General features: G+C 38.0%; 1 long non-coding RNA gene across 1 annotated transcript in view; it reads left to right on the top strand.

Annotated features, from left to right (window-relative positions):
- LOC149748475 (uncharacterized) overlaps positions 1-21,594 on the top strand; it is a 210,882-nt gene extending 189,288 nt beyond the window's left edge. The window contains exons 2-3 of the long non-coding RNA XR_016394446.1: positions 559-6,191; positions 10,216-21,594. This is a non-coding gene — a long non-coding RNA (uncharacterized LOC149748475). The remainder of the gene's footprint in view (positions 1-558; positions 6,192-10,215) is intronic.
- Positions 21,595-21,801: the final 207 nt, after the last annotated feature.

Below are 21,801 nucleotides of genomic sequence, written 5' to 3'. Positions count from 1 at the left end.
ATTAGGAAGTAGAAGTTGTTTGTAGAAAACATTTTCGAGAATAGTAATAGAGAGCCAATCAATATGGCCATGGCTGGAGGAAGATTTTTTATAATGATGCTTTTAATAAAAAAGAGCTACACTGGCCAGTAAGGTAGAAACTGTTCACGGTGCCTGTTGAGAACTGGAAAATGTCCAAATTGAGATGTGCCATAAATGTAAAACACATACCAGATTTTGCAGACTTGGTAAGAAGAAAATAAAGTAGATTGTTTCTTACACATATCTTCAGTGCATATCAAGGTGATAATATTTTTAATATGTTGAATTAAATAAAATATATTATGAAAATTAGTTTTTCATGTTTGTTTTTACTTTTTAATGTAGTTATATATGTGGCTTGCATGATATCTCTATTGGACAGGGCTGATGTATAATATATTTGAATGCCTAACTCAGTTGAAGGAGAAAGAAGAAAGGAAGAGGAAAATATTCTCTCAAATTCTCAAGACAAAGAGAAGATGAGATTGTGAACAAGATAGACTGGATTTGTTTTTTTTTTTTTTTTTCGGTACGCAGGCCTCTCACTGTTGTGGCCTCTCCCGCTGCGGAGCACAGGCTCCAGACGCGCAGGCTCAGCGGCCATGGCTCACGGGTCCAGCCGTTCCGCGACATGTGGGATCTTCTCGGACCGGGGCACGAACCTGTTTCCCCTGCATCGGCAGGCGGACTCTCAACCACTGCGCCACCAGGGAAGCCCTGGATTTGATCCTTGAGAGAAGGTAGGGAATGCATATAGATACAGGAAGGCTTCTTGAATTATTGGGGGAAAGTCAAAGGTTTATGTATGCTTTCTGTGTGTGATATTTGTGCCAGTGTTTCAGTAGATTGCTTTAATGTGGTTTGGATCCAAGATGCAAGCTGTGGTGGACATATACTAGGGTGGCCCCTCGTGATTCCCATGCCTTAGTATTCACGCCTTTTATAATTTCCTTTAGGCGTGGATGGGATTTGTGACTTGCTTCTAGCTAACAGAGTATGATGACAAAGTTGAGATTTTGCCAATGTAATTAAGATCGCCAATAAATTCTATTAGAATTAATCAGATGAACACCCTTAAAAGAAGCGCTGGGACCTCCTTGAGGTGAGATATTGCCCTTGCTGGCTTGATGAAGTAGGCTGTCGTGCGGAGGATGCCCACTTGCCAAAGAACTGTGGATGGCCTCTAGGAACGTTAAGCATCTTCTAAGACTTAAGAGTGGCCTCCAGCCTAGGACTAGCAGAAAGCCAATGCCCTCAGTTACACAGTCACAAGAAAATGACTCTTACCAACAACGTGAATGATCTTGGAAGTGGATTCTTCCCTAGTTGAGGCTCCAGATGAGGATGTTATCTGGCTAATAACCTGATGGTAACCTTTTGAGACCCTGAACAGAGTAGCCAGGGAAGCCATGTTTGGACTCCTGACTCACAAATACTGAGAGATAATAAATGCAGATTGTTTAAAATCACCAAGTTGGTGCTCATGTGTAACACAGCAACAGAAAAATAATAAAAAGACTTTTTCAATTAAACAGTTTGAATGGTGCACATCAGAGTTCTACAGACCTGAGTTCTAGTCTGACATGTAGTGTTTAAATATTTTTTAATCTATGCACTTCCCTGTTGTAGATCACTTTCTTCTTCTGCAAAACAAAAACAAAACACTCTGGCCTAAATTAACTCTTTATGATTATCTCCAAATCAAACATTCTATTATTGTTCAATTGGTAAATATTCAGAGAATGATTCTCAATGGTCATTTTCTACAACTTTCAGAGCCATATTAAAACTTGGCACTTAAACTTTTCTGCAACTTTATACCATCCACAGACATTGGCAACAGACATATAATGTACAAAACAGTGTGCACCAAAAGAATAAATATATAATCAATATGATAAAAATGTCATACAAATCCATTATTTAATTTGTATTTGGAAGTTTGCCAACAATAACTTCTGAAGATCTTTTTGGAAAGAAAAATCTACTGGTGTTTTATATTAATCTTAGATTTTTAAGTGCTTAAAAGCTTGAGTTTTCTTTAAAGTAAATAATACCTAACCATGAAAATGGAATATTATAGTAGGCATACAATAACATTTTCAATACAAGAAACAACTATTTGTGCCTTTCTAAAATTACCCAGCCAAACCTGTATCACCTGGTAAAAATTAAAAACTGCTTCTCAGCCCTAGAAGTTGAGTCTGATTATCAAGAGACTCAGCTACTTTCTTCCCTTCTTATAAATGTGTCAAATTACAGATGAGTTTACATTTTAATAGCAAACTTAATGGGAGGGTCTTAGACTAAAATGTACACACACACTTCATAAAAGCAACTGGCAGATTTTGAAAATGAATGATGGTAAATAGTAAACTCAAGATAGCAAGTATCTTGCAGGGTGGTACCGAGCCCTATATTTATTCCTGTCAGAGTTAATATTTCCATTGATGATCTATAAAAATAAGTAAAACATCCCACTAACCATATTTTCACGTGAAATTACATTGATGGAACGCATGGAGGGAAGAGAAACTGTGCAAAACAAATAGACTGTGACAAGATCATAGCAAACCCCTCTAGTTGTTGACAGTGTAAAACTTCAATCTAAGAGTTCTTCACACAAATCAGAGTAGAAATGAATGCCAATGGGGTCAGTGATGATTTCATTGTTTGGAGCTGAAAAACGGAAAGGCATGTGAGAAAGAAGTATTGGAATGTGTCAAAAAATGATTCATTATTGCACAAAAATTTAACACAGATATATTCAGGAAGAAATAGAAAGGAAACACAACAGTATGTTTTCTAACTTGAAAATGAACTGTAAAATTTGAAACAGTAGATCTGCAGAAATTAAATGGCCTAACATATGAACTTGTTTGAGTGGGAAAAAGAACCATGAGGCCTGAATTAGTCACAAAATCACTCCTTATGTCATCTGGTATATATAAACTAAAATAACAACATCATTTTTACATTGTGAATGAGGAACTGTTTCTGATAAGTGTAAAGCACATTTGGCACAAAGTTGGATTCTTCTGGAGATAGGGTCTTTCTTGTGTTTATTCCTATACTTGAAAGCAAACATTGTACTTTCTTTTTCTTTGGGAAGTTAATATTTGTGATACATAGTTTCTTCTATCCTTCCCAGGTATTTATAAAATAAAATTATACAACAGCATTTGCCCTCTTTCCAACAACATTATTCTATGAAACAATAACTTTTCAGGTACCATTCATGAATGAACGGTTGCCTTCAGGAATTAGAAAAAGAGATACTTGGAATGAGGTGAACTCCATATTTTCCCAGCTATGCTTCCTAGGATAAGTAGCTAAATTTCTCTGAACTTCTGTTTCCACAACAAGAAAATGGAAATACTGATATATAATTCAGTGTGTGAAGAGACTCAAATAAGTTAATTTTATCTGCAAAAGTACTGAATGCATATAAATGATATGTATATAAAATGTTATGTCAACTACATTTCATCCTATCCAGGCAAAAAAATACATAAAGTGCTAGCCATAGATGGCTGGGCTGACAATTACTATCTCTATATCCAATGCATTTCCTTTTTTCATAACCTGCTTCCATCTGCCTTCTATTGATTGTGTGAGCAAGTTGATTGTTTCCTCATACTCTCCCCTGCTCTTCCTCCATGCATCTAAAAGTTGTAGAACAACATGAGAGCCAAGAAAGCAGTTATAGAATTTCCCCCTTGAGCAAAGGTTTTTAAAGTTAAAATCTTAAAAATTGAAAGCAAATTAAAATCATAAAGATGAAAACATAAAACATCAATGACATCACATTCTTTCTTTAGACTTACTGTAGAAACACACAATCCAAACTTTCCTGTTTTGCAATAATCATCAAAATTGGAATTCAAAACAGGACATGTGAAGCAAGTTTTGTGAAACTATTATGTATTATTTCTATCACATCATCATATCAAACTTCTGTCAAAGTTTCTGATCATAGGTACAAGAAGAGATGGGGGGAAGGGAGATAAATGTTCTACTTCTTTTCTCCTACCCTTTAAGATTTAAATCACTTTAAGGTAAAGCAATAAAAGTTGTCTAAAGTGGCTTATACACAGTGATGAAACCAGACTACTTCTAATATATCCATGCATTTGAATCTTTTGCAGAGGGTTCATTAATCTTATATCTCTCTCATCTTTCTTATAATAGTATTTTTGACTAATATCTGTTCATGATTTACTCACTAACTGAACGTAGACATTGACACCTTTGAGACAAACAATCCTAGGCTGGTTGATTTAGTTACTTATTTGACAATTATTTAATATTCCTAAACAGTTGTTCGCTTGTTAACAAAATGAAGATATTAATAGCTTTCAGTTCTAGATAAACCCTAAGCCAATTAAAGGTACAGGGTCTGATGAGGGGCATTGGAAAAAACCATTTTCATAGCTTTTTCTATTTAACTACATCAAATAAACCAATATAGCTAAATAGAAACTGATCAAATAAACCTATAAAATCTAACCTTCAAAACAATGACTTATTTATTAGGAAGCAGTAGATGATGGGAGAGTACTGAGCCCCAGTCTTAACACTGGGCAGAATGGCCTACTGGTTGAGTGATAGTGTGACACCTAACTTCATTCCTTATCTTCCAACAAATAGGCATTAAAAATAAGTGGTCCCAAGGTAACCAAGCCATAGTCCAAGCAAAAGCACTGAACTTATCACCCGACACATTATTCGTAAAGGAATACATCTACTCTAAGAGAATATGTTCACAGTTTGAGATTATCTAATAAGAGAAAAGTGGAAATTAGGAGATATTGGAAAATCATACATATTTTTTGCCTTGTCCACTGTTTTTCTTTCCTTGTAGAATCCAATGTTATTCTGAATATCTATTAAATAATTAGGTATTTTTATAAGGGTTGAACAACAACAACAAAAACCTCACTTGAAAATGAGAATAAAATTTTTGTTATCATGTAAAGATAGCCATACTAGTAATATAAAGAGCAGGAACCAATAAGAAACTATTTATAAGGTAGTACAACCTTGAGCACTGGCACTTTGGCTTTTCATTATTTTCCTAAGGTGACCCACTTGGACCAACCTTAATTAAGAATTGTACCCTCATAAAATAGATATTACCTTGATTACTATGCATGGAATGTCAATACTCATACTCCCACTTGCTATTTGTAAAGGGATAATAATCAAAACATATTTATTCTGAAGCTATAAAGCAGCATAAAGCTGGAATGCATGGTAAGGTCATTTTGTCTATTTTCTTTTTTTATATGATTGCAATTAAAATAAATGACTAAAACTCTCCGTTTGAAAAACTTTAGAGCATATTTTTCACCTTTTTAAAGCAATGTCAAAACAACACCACAGGAAAAAAAATGTGAGCTTAAAGACATTTTTATGGTATGTGTGTTATAATTTGACTCATTTTTTCCCATTGTTCTTAAAAAGAAGTTTTAATAATCTTCCAAAATTATTTTCCATTTTTAATACCCCCAAGTCCTACATATGCCATGTGAAAGAATTTCAATCTAAAATGGAACCAGAGAATATAAAATGGAAAATCTTCTACACGTGCCCTCAGGAAAACAAAACTTAAGAACTGAGGTACTGATTTCCCGTAAATGTCTGATTTACAGAAAGCTGATAGTATTGGAATGTTCTTAAATGATAGGAAGTTGGTCAGGGAACCTTGGGAAATTTTGCTTATGGTTTCCAGAGGCATGAACAAGAAATGACTCTGGGTGAGTTGGTCTCATAAATTAAGCTGAACTGAGCTTTGTTTGTGGACTGGGCTGGTTTTGTCTCCTCAGAAATTTTCAGAAATGGTCTCCATTTGTTTTTTTATTTTAGCAGACTCTAACTGAACTCTCACTTCTTTATATTCCCTGTCCATAAATACAGCATATCCCAAATCCTCAACGACTCATCTGCAGCTTGCTACAGTTTATATGTTCTGAACTGCAATTCTTCTGCTAATCCTAAATGGAACTCAGCTTTTCGACAATTTTGAGCTTGCCTCATTTTATCTTTTTCTTTAGGTAGACATTCCTTGGCACTGGAAGTGGGATCCAAAGGAGATGACCCCCCAAAGGACAAGGACCCTCGGAACTGTGTGAAGTACGCGCACAAAAGCCCTTGAGCTCATTGCTTCTGTGAGTTATTGTCTACTTTTTGCTTGGTGATTCTCCTCTCAGATTCTGGTCTCCCCCCATTCGGTTGAGCTTTCTGACTTTGTTAAGGGTCTGTTTAAAGGTTTTATCCTTTTTGGTGAGTCCTTGTTTGTTTTCTTGTAGGAAACATGCTAGAATTTCAGTGTAATTCCTTTGGAATGCTAGAGAGCAAAAATTAAAAATTCTATCAGTGGGCACAGGTTAAGCAAGTAAATGCTGTTAGAGTGCTTGCCACCTCCCTTTAGAGACTTTGGTCTCTAAGGCAAAGACTTATGTGAGAGCACAAATTGGTCACAGACACTAGTCACAAATGTCAGGCCAGACTGACATTAGGTCATCTGCCAACTGCAAGACAATTTACATGTAACAAGGGACAACTTGTCACAGGTTGAACAACTAGGGCAAACGCTGTCTTCCAGGAGAAAAAAAGAGAAAGACAGTATGTATCCCATGAAAGGCACACTGTAAAACAAAACATAACTCCCAACCCTGAGCACACCCATTAGGCTATTTAGGAATTCTTCTTTTGCTCTCAAGAAAACCTCTGAGATATGAGATTCCAGTCATCCCAATGCTCTTCAGGGATCCTAACTGGTTTTATGTTAAAAAATTATGGTCTCTCCTCACACGCATTTTTGACTAGATGGTCCAGTCTTACTAAAGATAATGTAGAACTCCAATGGCTGTTATGAAGAACTTTCAATCTGCCCGAACATGATTTTCTCCAGACTAGAAAGACTGCGGCAATAGAATTAAACAATCTGAGTGGGATAACTATTTTAATTGGTACCTAGAGGCTTCTAAATATATTCAGGATTTTAAAATTACCTGTTTGTAAAATATTATTTCTAAGTTAACTGAAAGAAATAAACAAAGGAGATAAACAGGCAGCTAAGGCCTCTTCCTTGGTGACATAAGCCAAGGTTCCCCTAAACCCATTACTCTCCCCTCTCTATATCCACCTTTGCCTTCTTCAAACCCCCTTTCTTTATCTAGACTCCCCTTCTTCTCTAGTGAATAAACTTTACCAACTGAGCCAATTAAAACTTTCCCTTTTAAAATTAGGTCTTCTGGGGACTTCCCTGGTGGTCCAGTGGTAAAGAATCCACCTTACAATGCAGGGGATGCGGGTTCGATCCCCGGTCAGGGAACTAAGATCCCACATGCCATGTGACAACTAAGCCCGTGTGCCACAACTACTGAGCTCTCGCACCTCAACTAGAGAGCCTGCGTGCTGCTAACTACAGAGCCTATGTGCTCTGGAGCCCATGCACCACAACTACAGAGCCCACGTGCCCTGGAGCCTGCATGCCACAACTAGAGAGAGAAAACCCACATGCCGCAACTAGAGAGGGAAAACCCACATGCCGCAACTAGAGAGAAGCCTGCATGCTACAACAAAAGATTCCGCATGACTCAATGAAGATCCTGCGTGCTGCAACTAAAGACCTGATGCAGCCAAAAATAAATAGAAATAAATAAGTAATAAATAAATCTTAAAAAAATTAAGTCTTCTGAGGATCCTTCTAAACCATTAATTAATTTTGTTCCATGGACCAAAGCGGAACTTGGAGCTATAGTAAACTATTTTCCCAAGGTAACTGGGGATCCTCATAGATTTGCCAAATCAGTATTATAATTCAAACTTAACCTGATTTCTCCGATCTTTATCAGTTAATCCACATGCTTATTGGAGGAGGTCAAGCCAAGCATTGAATGAAAACTGCTTATTGGGAAAACCCCAAACAATCTTTGAAATTCCAAGTCAGTCAGCCAATAGCTCTTTTATATGACCAAGCTCCTGCCATACCCCAAGGCTACATCTTGCCATCCTGAGGGCTTTCCATAAGCCAGTACCTGGGAACAAAATTAACGCATGCACCCAAAAGCCTGTTGAATCTATTCATGATTACTACAGCAGAATCCAGATTGTTTTCAAAGAAAATATGGACTCCCTATATACATTGCATCTAGCAGGGTGGCCTTTAATTCAATGTTTTAGTCAAAACAGAGATCTATCTCTGTTAGTCAAGAGAACCCACACAGAATGAAAAATAATGTCCACCCTGAACTTGTCAATGTAGCTAACCAGTTAACCCACACCCCAGAAGATGATTCCAGAAAAAGGGCAACTAAAATTTTACATCTCCGACTTCAACAGATGGAATCTCCCAAGCAGACTCTTCCTGATTTTGTCATTATGGTTAAAAAAAAAAAAAAGCCTGGCCATTGGAAGAGAGACTGCCACAAATTTTTTTTAAAAGTCTAGACAATTACAGCTTTCCAAGACCCAAAGGTCAAACTCATCCCAGTGATGGGACTCCAAAAAATCACATAGACTTTTCCCATTCTACCATTAAATAGACTGGGGAAACTACTCTCCAGATCCGGTAAAAATCCCTTACATATCAATTGACACAGGAGCTACTCTATCAGTTCTCAACCCTACTACAAATAAACAGTCCCATCAAAGTGGGGAGTTCAAATTAACCACAATGTGTCTTTATTTCTCAATCTATACTCTTGTTTGGGACCTTTGAAAGATAAACACCTGTTTTTCCTCAGTGATTAGGCTCCTGTTCATTTATTAGGATGAGATTTCCTAGAAAAGTATCATGCTGCCATTTCTTTCTCTTGAAAGAGAGAAATAAATCTTGTTAAAATCTCTTGAATTTAAGTCCCTTGAATCTAAGCCCCAAGAAAATCCAAACCTTTTCTCTCTCACATGTACTTTACAAGCCATAGAAGAACAAATTTCAGGTACATCTCTGTTATTAAATTTAGTGTCTCCTAGTCTATGAGCAAAATCTTCCACAGACATAGATAGAATTCATATTGCTTTTCACTATGTTAAGATCCAAGTCAATCCCTCAAAACCTCTCTCCAAAATTAATCAATACCCTATAAACAAAGAACATTTACAGGGCATAAGACTTATCATAGATGACTATAAAGCACAGGAACTTATTATCCCTTGCAGTAGTCCTTGTAAAGCCCGTTTTACCTATAAGAAAATGTAATGGTCAAGAATAAAGATTTGTTCAAGATCTCCATGCAATACATAACATTGTTATTCCTCACCATCCTGTTGTTCCTTATCCCCATACATTATTAACATTATTCCCTACTGAAAGCAAATTTTTCATCATGATCAATTTATGCAAGGCATTGTTCAGTATTATAGTTGATGAGGCTGGCCAATATATTCTTGCTTTTACCTTGGAAGGACAACAGTATATCTGGACAGAAATGGCCCACAGTTTTTCTAAAGGTCCTTCTTACTTCTCACAAAATTTAAATGCTGACCTCGATGATACAAAATTTTCTGGAGGCTCTACCATACTACGGTATGTAGATGATTTACTTCTCTACTCACCCTGTCAAGCCTCCTCACAAGAAGACAGATTTCACCATTACAGCTCTATCCAATATTTAGGATATTTAATCTCAGAACAAGGATAACACCTAGATGCTGATAGGTTTCATGGCATCTTGAGCTTCCCAAAATCTAAAACCAAATGTCAATTATCAGGTTTTCTTGGGCTAGCTGGTTATTGTCACAATTGGATTCCAAACTTCTCTTTAATGGCCCAGGCTTGTATATCTTACTAAAAACTACTAAGCCTGACCCTGTTATCTGGAAAAACCAAGATTAAAGGAAAGCTTAATAAATCCTCTTGCCCTTGGATATACAAACTATAAACTACCCTTTTTTCTTTTTGTTTATGAAAAAGAGGGTAATACCCTCAGAGTACTTACTCAGAACATGGGGGCTACCACAACATCTAGGTTATTACAGCCAACATTTAGATCCCATGACCCAATGTTATGCTTATGCCTTAGGGCTACACCTGCTACTGCCTTTCTGGTAAAAGCCACTGAAGAAATAGTCTTAAGATCCTCTTTGACCATCTTTGTACCTCATGCTGTCAAAGCTCTCTTGAGCTCATATCATTCCCAACATTTTTCAGCTAGCTGTCTTACTTCTCATGAAATTCTCTTGCAGGACCGGCAAGATGACAGAGGAGTAAGATGTGGAAACTACCTTCCTCCCCACAAATACATCAAGAATACATCTACATGTGGAACAGTGCCTACAGAACAACTACTGAATGCTGGTAGGGAACCTCAGACTTCCAAAAAGGCAAGAAAATCCCCATGTAACTGGTAGGGCAAAAGAAAAAAAGAAGAAGGAAAGGAATTGGGATGGGACCTGCCCCTCTGGGAGGGAGCTGTGAAGGAGGAAAAGTTTCCACACACTAGGAAGACCATTCCCTGGCGGGGACTACGGGGTAGCTCTGGAACCTCAGAATAGAGGGCAGCAACAGAGGTGCAGAGGCAGAGCGGAGAGATTCCCACACAGAGAATCGGTACAGACAAGCACTCGCCAGCCTGAGATGCTTGTCTGCTCACTCTCCGGGGCGAGTGGGCGCTGGGTGCTGAGGCTTGGTCTTCAGAGGTCAGAACCCAGGGAGAGGACTGGGGTTGACTGCATGAGGACAGCCGGGGGGCGGCTAGTGTGCCAGAGCTAGTTGACAGAGAGTCTGGGAAAAAGCTGGGCCTGCCAGAGAGACTTTTGTTGCAGGGTGCTTGAGGAGCGGCCCGCCATAGGAGCTTCCTGCTTCACACATTCACAGACAGCAGGGCAACACCTACGTGAGCACAAGCACAAGCCATGGCTGTTATATCTGACCCCAGAGGCTGCTGTCCACCGCTGCTACCAAGAGTCCTGTGTGCAAGGCAGGTCACTGCCCACACCTTCCCAGCAGCCTGTGGAGTCCACCACTGCCGAGGGTGCTGCGATTGGGGCCAACTTCCCCAGGAGAACGCACAGCACAGCTCAGGCTCTTGCAGCTTCATTCTGGCCTCTGCAGCTTCATTCTGGCCTCACGTCCTGATTGTGATTGCCATATCCTTCCCTTTCCCCAGCCTGAGTGAGCAAGTGAGCCCTAATCTGCTGCTTTCGCACCCTTTTTCCTGTGCAGGGAACAGATGTCTGAGGGTGGCCCACTCCCAGAGGTGGGGCCAAAACCAAAGCTAAACCCCAGGGGCTGTGCAACCAAAGAAGAGAAAGGGAAATCTCCCCGTGCAGCTGCAGAAGCAGTGGATTAAATCCCTGCAATCGGCTTGGCAAACCCTGCATCTGTAGAATACCTGAATAGACAGCATGTTTTCCCACAATTGAGGCTGTGGGCTTTGGGGATAAGTACATGAGGGAGTAAGGTCAGATCAGTCTGAGCTTGCCCCACAGTGCCCACAGTAGGTCCAGACACCTACCTAGAAGTACTGGAGGACTTCCTGTGGAGGCAGGGATTGGCTGTGGCTCACTATGGGGGCAAGGACGCTGACAGCTAAGGCCACAGGAAAATATCACTACTCTTTTTGTTGTTGTTGTTCAGTTGTTCTTTTTTTATTATTCTTTTAATTTTAATTTTTTACTTTTTCTTTTTTATGCTTTTATTTTAATATATTTTTATTCTATTTTTTTCCTGTTTCTATTGTAATTTTTCATTACACTGTTTTCTCCTTGTTTGTTTTTTCCTTTCTTTTGCTTTGTTTTCATTTTATTTTTAACTACATTTTACAGTTTTCTATTTTTACTTTACTACTTTGTTGTTTTATATTTTTTCCTTTTGTTTTCATCTTTCATCTTTGCATTTTTTTGATTTTTGTGGGTTAGTTTTATGCTTTCATTGCCTTTTTTTAGTTTGCTTTCTGCATTTGATGTGTTTCTGGTTTTATGTGTTTTGTAGTTTTTAGTGTTTGTTTTCATTTTTGGGTTTGTTTATTGATTTGGTTGCTCTCTTCTTTGTTTTTGCTTTCTTTTCTTTTTGTGAGTGCGTGTGTGTATGTTTCTTTGTGTAATTTGTATGTTTAGTTTTGCTTTTACCACTTGTCTTGGGGTTTTGTGTGTTCGTTTGTTTGGATTTTTTGTTTGTTTGTTTTCTTCTTTCTTTTCTTCCACACCATGTGGCTTGTAGGGTCTTGGTGCTCCAGCCGGGGGTTTGGCCTGAGCTTCCAAGGAGGGAGAGCTGAGTTCAGGATTTTGGACCACCAGAGAACTCCCAGCCCCATGGAATATTAATCGGTGAGAGCTCGCCCAGCAGTCTCCATCTTAACACAAAGACCTGGCTCCACCCAATGGCCAGCAAGCTCCAGTGCTGGATGCCTCATGACAAACAACTAGCAAGACAGCAACACAACCCCACCCATTACCAGACAGCCTGCCTAAAGTAATACTAAGCTCACAGACACCATAAAGCACACCACTAGAAGCAGCCCTGCCCATCAGAAGAACAAGATCTACCTCCACTCACAGAACGCAGGCACCAGTGCCCCCAACCAGGAAGCCTACACAAGCCAGTGGGGACAGACAACAGAAGTAAAAGGCACTACAATCCTGCAGCCTGCAGAAAGGAGACCCCAAACACAGTATATTAAACAAAATGAGAAGACAGAGAAATATACAGCAGATGAAAGAGCAAGGTAAAAACCCACCAGACCAAACAAATGAAGAGGAGATAGGCAGTCTACCTGAAAAAGAATCCAGAGTAATGATAATAAAGATGATCCAAAATCTCGGAAAGAGAATGGAGAAAGTACAAGAGACATTTAACAAGGACCTAGAAAATCTAAAGAACAAACAAACACTGTTGAACAACACAATAAATGAAATTAAAAATTCTCTAGAAGGAATCAATGGGAGACTAACTGAGGCAGAAGAATGGATAAGTGAGCTGAAAGATAGAATGGTAGAAATAACTGCTGTGAAGCTGAATAAAGAAAAAAGAATGAAAAGAATCGAGGACATCTATCATTGGACATTTAGGTTGTTTCCATGTCCTGGCTATTGTAAATAGTGCTGCAATGAACACTGGAATACATGTGTCCTTTTGAATTATGGTTTTCTCAGGGTATATGCCCAGTAATGGGATTGCTGGGTACAGATGAACCTATTTGTAGGGCAGGAATAGAGATGTAGAGGAAGAGGACGGACATGTAGACACAGTAGGGGAAGGAGAGGATGGGACGAACTGGGAGATTAGGTTTGACATAAATACACGACCATATGTAAAATAGATAGCTAGTGGAAACCTGCTGTAGAGCACAGGGAGCTCAGATCAGTGCTCTGTGATGACCTAGATGGGTGGGGGGAGGGGAGAAGGGTGGTCCAAGAGGGAGTGGATATAGGTATACGTATAGCTGATTCACTTCATTGTACAGCAGAAACTAACACAAAATTGTAAAGCAATTTTACTCCAATTAAAACAAAACAGAATTGAGGACAGTCTCAGAGACCTCTGAGATAACATTAAATGCACCCACATTCGAATTATAGGGGTCCCAGAAGAAGAGAAAAAGCAAGGGTCTGAGAAAATATTTGAAGAGCTTATAGTCGAAAACTTCCCAAACATGAAAAGAAAATAGCCACCCAAGTCCAGGAAGCACACATTCCCGTACACGGTAAAGACAAGGAGAAGCACACCAAGACACATATTAATCAAACTATCAAAAATTAAATGCAAAGAAAAAACATTAGCACATATTCCCGTACACGGTAAACACAAGGAGAAGCACACCAAGACACATACTAATCAAACTGTCCAAAATTAAATGCAAAGAAAAAACATTAAAAGCAGCAAGGGAAAAGCAATTAAAAACATACAAAGGAATCCCCATAAGGTTATCAGCTGATTTTGCAGCAGAAACTCTGCAGGTCAGATGGGAGTGGCAGGATATATTTTAAATGACAAAAGAGAAAAAGCTACAACCAAGATTACTCTAACCAGCAAGGATCTCATTCAGATTCAATGGAGAAATTAAAAACTTTACAGAGAAACAGAAGCTAAGAGAATTCAGCCCCATCAAACGAGTTCTACAACAAATGCTAAAGGAACTTCTCTAAGCAGGAAACATGAGAGAAGAAAAGGACCTACAAAAACAAACCCAAAACAATTACGAAAATGGTAATAGGAACATACATATAGATAATTACCTTAAATGTGAATGGATTAAATGCTCCAACCAAAAGACACAGACTAGCTAAATGGATACAAAAACAAGACCTGTATATATTCTGTCTGCAAGAGACCCACTTCCGACCTAGGGACACATACAGACTGAAAATGAGGGGATGGAAAAAGATATTCCATGCAAATGGACCTCAAAAGAAAGCTGGAGTAGCAATACACAAATCAGACAAAATAGACTTTAAAATAAAGACTATTACAAGAGATAATGAAGGATACTACATATTGATCAAGTGATCAATCCAAGAAGAAGAAATAAATAACAATTGTAAATATTTATGCACCCAATATAGAAGCACCTGAATACATAAGGCAAATGCTAACAGCCATAAAAGGGGAAGTTGACAGTAACATGATAATAGTATGGAACCTTAACACCCCACTCACACCAATGGACATATCATCCAAACAGAAAATAAATAAGGAAACGCAAGCTTTAAGTGACACATTAGACCAGATGGACTTAACTCATACTTATAGGACATTTCATCCCAAAACAACAGAATACACTTTCTTCTCAAGTGCACATGGAACATTCACCAGGATAGTTCACACCTTGGGTCACAAGTTAAGCCTAGGTAAATTTTAAAAAATTGAAATCATATCAAGCATCTTTTCTGACCACAACGCTATGAGACTAGATATAAATTACAGGAAAAAATGTGTAAAAAACACAAACACATGGAGGCTAAACAACACACTACTCAATAACCAAGAGATCACTTAAGGAATCAAAGATGAAATCAAAAAATACCTAGAAAAAAATGACAATGGAAACAGGATGACCCAAAATCTGTGAGATGCAGCAAAAACATTTCTAAGAGGGAAGTTTATAGCAATACAATCCTACCTCAAGAAGCAAGAAAAATCTCAAATAAACAACCTAACCTTACACCTAAAGCAATCAGAGAAAGAAGGAAAAAAAATACCCCAAAGTTAGCAGAAGGAAAGAAATCATAAAGATCAGATCAGAAATAACTGTGAAAGAAATGAAGGAAACAATGGCAATGATCAATAAAACTATAGACTAATTTGAAAAGATAAACAAAACTGATAAACTATTATCCAGACTAATCAGGAAAAAAAAGGGAAAGACACAAATCAACAGAACTAGAAACAAAAAAGGAGAAGTAACAACTAACACTGAAGAAATACAAAGGATCATGAGAGACTACTACAAGCAACTATATGCTAATAAAATGGACAACTGGAAGAAATGGACAAATTCTAAGAAAAGTACAACCTTCCAAGACTGAGCCAGGAAGAAATAGAAAATATGAACAAACCAGCCACAAGCAGTGAAATTGAAACTGTGATTAAAAATCTTCCAACAAACGAAAACCCAGGGCCAGAAGCCTTCACAGGCTAATTCTATCAAACATTTAGAGAAGAGCTAACACCTATCCTTCTCAAACTCTTCCAAAATATAATAGAAGGAGTAACACTCCCAGACTCATTCTAGAGGCCACCATCACCCTGACACCAAAACCAGACAAAGATGTCAAAAAAAAGAAAATGACAGGCCAGTATAACTGATGAATATAGATGAAAAAGTCCTCAACAAAATACTAGCAAACAGAATCCGACAACACATTAAAATGATCATTCACCATGATCAAGTGGGGTGTATCCCAGGAAGACAAGTATTCTTCAATACAGGCAAATCAATCAATGTGATACACAAAGTTAACAAACTGAAGGATAAAAACCATATGATCACCTCAATAGATGCAGAAAAAGCTTTCGATAAAATTCAACACCCATTTATGATAAAAACTCTCCAGAAAGTGGGTATAGAGGGAACCTACCTCAACATAATAAAGGCCATATATGACAAACCCACATCCAACATCACTTTCAATGGTGAAAAACTAAAAGCATTTCCTGTAAGATCAGGAACAAGAAAAGGTTGCCCACTCTCACCACTATTATTCAACATAGTTTTGGAAATTTTAGCCACAGCAATCAGAAAAGAAAAAGAAATAAAAGGAATCCAACCTGGAAAAGAAGAAGTAAAAGTGTCACTGTTTGCAGATGACATGATACTATACATAGAGAATCCTAAAGATGCCACCAGAAAACTACTAGAGCTCATCAATGAATTTGGTAAGGTAGCAGGATACAAAATTAATGCACAGAAATCTCTGGCATTCCTATATACTAACAATGAAAAATCAGGAAGAGAAATTAAGTAAACACTCCCATTTACCACTGCAACAAAAAGAATAAAATACCTAGGAATAAACCTACCTAAGGAGCAGAAGACTGTATGCAGAACACTATAAGACATTAATGACAGAAATCAAAGATGATACAAACAGATGGAGAGATATACCATGTTCTTGGATTGGAAGAATCAACATTGTGAAAATGACTATACTACACAAAGCAATCGACAGATTCAATGCAATCCCAATCAAATTACCACTGGCATTTTTCACAGAACTAGAGCAAAATATTTTACAATTTGTATGGAAACACAAAAGACCCCGAATAGCCAAAGCAATCTTGAGAAAGATAAATGGAGCTGGAGGAATCAGGCTCCTTGACTTCAGACTATACTACAAAGCTACAGTAATCAAGACAGTATGGTGCTGGCACAAAAACAGAAATATAGATCAATGGAACAGGATAGAAACCCCAGAGATAAACCCATGCACTCATGGCCACCTTATCTTTGACAAAGGAGGCAAGAATATACAATGGAGAAAAGACAGCCTCTTCAATAATTGATGCTGGGAAAACCAGACAGCCACATGTTAAAGAATGAAATTAGAACACTCCCTAACACCATACACAAAAGTAAACTCAAAATGGATTAAAGATCTAAATGTAAAGCCAGACACTATAAAACTTAGAGGAAAACATAGACAGAACACTCTATGACATGAATCACAACAAGATCCTTTTGACCCACCTCCTAGAGAAATGGAAATAAAAACAAAAATAAACAAATCGGACCTAGTGAAACTTAAAAGCTTTTGCACAGCAAAGGAAAACATAAACAAGACAAAAAGGCAACCCTAGAATGGGAAAAATATTTGCAAATGAAGCAACTGACAAAGGATTAATCTCCAAAATACACAAGCAGCTCATGCAGCTCAATATCAAAAAGACAAAAAACCCAATCCAAAAATGGGCAGAAGACCTATATAGACATTTCTCCAAAGAAGACATACAGATGGCCAACAAACGCATGAAAAGATGATCAACATCAGAGAAATGCAAATCAAAACTATAATGAGGTATCATCTCACACTGGTCAGAATGGCCATCATCAGAAAATCTACAAACAACCTACAAACAATGCTGGAGAGGGTATGGAGAAATAGGAACCCTCCTGCCCTGTTGGTGGGAATATAAATTGTTATAGCCACTATGGAGAACAGTATGGAGGTTCTTTAAAAAAACTAAAAATAGAACTACCATATGACCCAGGAATCCCACTACTGGGCATATATCCTGAGAAAACTGTAATTCAAAAAGATACATGTAGCACAGTGTTCATTGCAGCCCTATTTACAATAGCCAGGACATAGAAACAACCTAAATGTCCATCGACAGATGAATGGATAAAGAAAATGTGGCACATATATACAATGAAATATTACTCAGCCATAAAAAAAGCAAAATTGAGTTATTTGTAGTGAGGTGGATAGACCTAGTGTCTGTCATACAGAGTGAAGTAAGTCAGAAAGAGGAAAACAAATACTGTATGCTAACACATATATATGGAATCTAGAAAAACGGTACTGATGAACCTAGTGGTAGGGCAGGAATAAAGATGCAGACGTTGAGAATGGACTTGAGGACGCAGTGGGGAAAAGGGAGGCTGGAACATAGTGAGAAAGTAACGTTGACATATATACACTACCAAATGTAAAATAGCTAGCTAGTGGGAAGCTGCTGCATAGCACAGGGAGATCAGCTCAGTGCTTTGTGAAAACCTAGAGGGGTGAGATAGGGAGGGTAGAGGGAAGGCTCAAGAGGGAGGGTATATGTGAATATATGTATGCATATAGCTGATTCACTTTGTTGTACAGCAGAAACTAACACAACATTGTAAAGCATTTATATTTCAATAAAAATGTATAAAAAATATTCTCTTGCTAACCAACCTTCATGTCACTCTCATTCATCATAACAACCTCAATCCAGTTACTCCTTTTCCTCCTTCCATGGACAAAACCTCCCATATCTATTTGAGTTTGATGAATCACCTATCAACCCCTTGTAATGAGTTATAAGAAACCCACTTGACAAATGTCGATTGCTCATGGTTTACTGATGGCTCTTACTTGAAAAATGAAAACGGCAAATATTGTGCTGGATATGAAATATCAACTCCTTTTGAGGTCCTTGTGGCTGCACCCCTACCTTTGTCCACTTCAGCCCAACAAGCTGAATGATACGCTTTTATTCAAGCATGTATTCTAGCAGAAGGTAAAATTGCAAACGTCTATACTGGTATTTGTCATGCCTTTGGAGTAGCCCATGATTTTGGAATGTTATAGAAACATGATTTCTTTACTTCCAGTGGAGACAAATTTTAAAATGGTCCTTATGTCCCAAAGTTGAGATGCCATACTCTGGCATGCAGCTTTGGCTATTATTAAAGTCCCTGGGCATTCTCTCTGGAATCCAAAGTAAAGCACCTCACTGATATCTCCGCAAAAATGCTGCTCTTATAGGATCCACAGACCAAACCTCTCTCATGGTCCAGAAAACTACTTCCCCTAGTGACAACCTAAGAGAATTCACCAGGGAAATACAACAACTGGCCCCTGAAGAAGAAAAAGAAAATTGGAGATCTAAGGTCTGCTGGTAACATGAAGAAAAGAAACTCTGGTTCAGACCCAGTAACAAACTGGTCCTTCTAGAAAATGTAACATTTCTATTACTATCATACCTAAATTAAATCATTGGCCTACAGATAAAATGATAATGTTCATGAATCAATATTGGTGGGGAAACATTGATAAGGCTGCAGAAAGTGCTTATCTCGCTTGTTCCATGTGTTCTAAATTTAACCCAGGGAAACCTATCCAAACTATTCCTGGATATTTTCATTTACCCAATGAACCATCTAAGATTTGGGAAATGGATTTCATGCAATCACCCCCACTCATGAATGTTCTGCTAATGGTTTGTATATTTTCACATTGGACTGAAGTTTTTCATGAAGATATGTGACTACTTCTTCTGTAGCTAAATCCCATTAGAAAAGGTTACTTCTAGTTGGGGAACCCCCCTTGAACTTCATAGTGATTGGAGAATGCACTTTACTTATCAAATATTTTGACAAGTCTGTATTGTCTGGCCAGTTCTGTAGCACCTTCATTGTGCTTATCATGCTTAGTCTTCAGGACTGGCCAAGCATACAGATCTAATTATTAAGATTCAGTTAGCTGAATTAGTTGAAACCCTCCAAATACCCTGGCCAAGAGTATTACTGTTGGTTCTTCTAAATCTTAGAACTACTTCCTTCAGGATGCAAAAACTTATGTCTTTTAAAATAATTACAAGACAGCTGATGCACTTAGCCTCCCACTTCTTTTGACCCACAGCTAATAAAGAAGGATATCTTTCAATTTTGCAAAGGCCTAATCAAGCCCATAGAAAATAACCATGCTCTGATAGAACAATCTTTCCACAGTGCACTTCCAGGAGACAAAGATGTCAAACATCACACCTTACAGCCCAGAGGTTTCATCTGTCAGAAAAGACATTTCCAAAAAGACTCTTCTTTAACCTTGCTGGAAGGGACCCTGCCTTAGGTGATATTAACTAATCCTGGTGCAGCCAAACTTCAAGGATTCATGTGTCACAACTAAAGAAGCCCCCAAATCTGAAGAGACATGTATACTAACTTGTGACCTAAAGCTGAAAATTTCTAGGGACTGAAGTAGATGGCATGTGAAGTAGACAGCTTACCTAAGATATATGGACCAGGCCTGCATAACTTACATTTTTTTTTCTTCTCACTCTATATCTGGTTAAATCATGTCATTCAGGCCTTCAATTGTTCTTTCCCTTGTTTTCCTACTGCCCTTTAGCTTTAGCACATCCTTTTATCCACACCTTACAAAAATTCTCTGATTCTAATAAACTTACTGATTGTTAGATTTGTGCCAGAGCAAGCAATACTCATGATGAACATGGACTGGTGGCCTAGCTTCTGTCTTTAGAAGGACAGTAAGACATGTGGTAAAGATGTAGGATTTTCCTTTGGTAGCTTTGAAACCGCACGTGTCCTCCCTTCCAGAAGATTGGCACCAGATATTACGGCTTTCCATTGGGTACCCCCAACTTGTAAAGGAATGCCCCTCACTCAGGTCTGGACTCTTATCCCAAGCTTTTCTTTATGTTTCAAAAACAATGATGAGCATGGCAAAACTCTAGGGTATCTCCCACTGAAAAATTGTAACTGTAATATTTTATATATCTTTGGGAACATGAATTCACTCCCCATTGGAACATACAAGCTTATATCATCTCCTCCCTTAATGTAACTCCATAATGGAAATGAAAACAATAATAATACTGGGAAAAGAGAAGCTGATGTTCTCCCACTCAATGGTATGTTACTGGGAATTGACCAAAAATCTGGTGAATGGTGGAATCTTAATTAAACTTGCTTCTCCCCTAAAGATCTTCCAGACCTCCACCAAAATCTTACTTATACTAGATCAGTTCACTTGTTACTTCAGATCTATAGAAATCTAAGGTGCTCAAATAAACATTCTCATAATGTGAATGGACCAGATTATCATGTGCTCTGTATAATAAGTATATTTATGATCATGAGACGCCTTCTTTCATTCCAGGAAAAGGAATCTAAGCAAAGGGACCCAATTATGCCTTATCCTTACAAGACATAGGGCATTTTTTTTCATGTGGAAAAAAATGTATACTCTATCCTTCCTCTTAATTGGAAGGTACACTGTGTGATTGTTGCCCTCACCCATGATTCCAAAATTAGAAAAACTCTTCCTTCTACTTCTTATATACCTAATCTGGGATTTTTCTCTTATTAACTTAAAAAGATACATCACAGCTGGGAAGGTTATAGTTTGGGTGAATGACTACAAATAACAATATAGTAGATAGAAAGGGCTTGGGCATGCATTCACCAAAAACTTTTCCCTTAGGTTGGAACAGCAGAATTTGAAAAACGAATTCACAATCCTTTTATAGTTATGTCTACCACTTTCAATTCTTCTGTCCAAGCTTTTAAATATCAACAAACTCAAATAAATAGCCTTTCAAAAGCAGTACTAAAAAACCTCAGAGACTGAATATCTCCTCATTGCTCAGCAAGGGGGAACTTGTGCCCTACTTCACCAAGAATTTTATTTGTCAGTAGGTCAGGAAAATAACACAAGATCTAAAAATAACAAAGGACAATACCAAGCAGAAGTTGGCCAAGCTCCTGAACCTTGGGACATTTTTGATCTATTAAACATAAACAGTTAGGGAAACTGGTTGAGAAGCATATTTCAATCAATAGCTATCATTGGGCTTCTGGTTATCAGTTTATTTCCACTATTTTGTAATAGTAA

This window comes from Delphinapterus leucas, chromosome 9 (assembly GCF_059928025.1).
Source record: "Delphinapterus leucas isolate spDelLeu-1000000601 "Yukka" chromosome 9, BTC_Dleu_Yukka2, whole genome shotgun sequence".
Classification (NCBI taxonomy): domain Eukaryota; kingdom Metazoa; phylum Chordata; class Mammalia; order Artiodactyla; family Monodontidae; genus Delphinapterus; species Delphinapterus leucas.
Note: the sequence above shows the minus strand (reverse complement) of the source record. Positions and strands in the feature narration are given on the sequence as shown.